General features: G+C 35.3%; 1 long non-coding RNA gene across 1 annotated transcript in view; it reads left to right on the plus strand.

The window, feature by feature from the left end:
- The window catches only part of LOC128248112 (uncharacterized), a 10,497-nt gene that overhangs the window by 720 nt on the left and 8,068 nt on the right, over positions 1 to 1,709 (plus strand). The window lies entirely within an intron of this gene.

The raw sequence follows: 1,709 nt of genomic DNA on the forward strand, positions 1-1,709 counted from the left end.
ATATATATAGAGAGAGAGAGAGAGAGAGAGAGAGAGGGGGGGAATAGAAGTTGAAAATGCACTGAGAATAGTTAAAATATTTTTTATTAATATATTTGAAACTTTAACCGGTTTCACAGTTTACACTGATTTTCAAAAAGTTCAAATAGAAAGACGTGGCTTATGTCGCAGCTGTCTTGTTTCTGACTAGTGTTTGAAATTTTCTGTTTTTATAGGGAGTTCATGGTTCAAATTAGTAAATTAGTATATGTTTCGAATAGGATTTGATTGGTAGAGGGTATCCATTAATGCTAATATACAACGGAATACAACCTTCCAAAGCAATAAATATCGAAGAACTACGAAAAACGAAAAACGCTCCCAATACATCCAATAATCTACCCTTTATTACAACACACAACACAAGAAACACAGAGGTTTACAATATTATCCACCAGAACATCCCACAACAAGACCCAAGAATGAAACAAACATTCGAAATACGCAAAACAATCAAAAGTAAAAGACAATCAAAGTCCCTCAAAAAATTCCTCATAACTGCTAAATTACTTTCCACAATTCCTACACCAACAGTCAAAAAATGTGGCCGCCCCATTTGCAGGACCTGCATCAAACTTATTGATGACACAACATATAAATTTAAATCAGGACAGGCTTTTACCATAAAAATCACTTTACATGTTCTTCACGGAATTTAATATACGCTATCAGGTGTCAAGGATGTAATGAAGATTACACAGATCAAACAAAGCTTACTCTAAGAAAAAGACTGACCATTCACCGACAACAAATACGAGACCCCAGTACTAGACAGTTTCCACTGAGTGATCACATAGACGTATGTGCAAAAAATAAGTCTCCCAAATTCCAGGTCTTCCCACTCTACCTATGTTCAGCGAATACCACAAATGAAGCACAGATAGACAAAGAAAATACTTTCATATAAAAGTACAAACCAAGTCTTAACAAACTTTAACAGAGTACATACACAAATAACTATTCACACACAAAATTCATTCTGCCACTTATCATGAGGAAGCTACGTAGCTAACAACCTAAACTTTAGCCATTGGACTGCATACAAACGACTCTTGTCCGCTCTCCCATCAGACAGATTAAATTTGGAGTGCCATGATTATAAATAAACATGTTCACGCAGCTGTGTCGGCCTTCTTTTTAGGCACAAAATATACCGTTACGTTACACTAACGCACAGACGTAGCGGGAAACATACAAAAGGTTATAAACTTAATCATGTGTTCATTCTCTACAAACACTTGACAGAAAACATTCAGAGCATTGATTGTTTGAACTTGTTCAGTCAACTCTGTCAGCCTTAACTTATGACGCCAAACATTGGCAGTAGATACTAACACACGGACGTAGCGGGAAACCTAAAACTATTTGTAAGACCAGTCATGTGACTATCCTCTACCAATCAAATCATATTCAAAACATATACTAATTTGAGCCAAGAACTCCCTGTAAAAACAGGGCAAACTTCAAACACTAATCAGAAGCAACACAGCTGCGACATAAGCGACGTCTTTCTATTTGAACTTTCTGAAAATCAGAATAAACTGTAAAACCGGTTAAAGCTTCAAATATATTAATAGCAAATATTTTAACTATTCTCAGTGCATTTTCAACTTCTATTTTTCCTATGTTTCTTTCTACCCGTGTGGAATAAAATAACTTTGTTTTAAATA

Source organism: Octopus bimaculoides, chromosome 6 (genome assembly GCF_001194135.2).
Source record: "Octopus bimaculoides isolate UCB-OBI-ISO-001 chromosome 6, ASM119413v2, whole genome shotgun sequence".
Taxonomy (NCBI): Eukaryota; Metazoa; Mollusca; class Cephalopoda; order Octopoda; family Octopodidae; genus Octopus; species Octopus bimaculoides.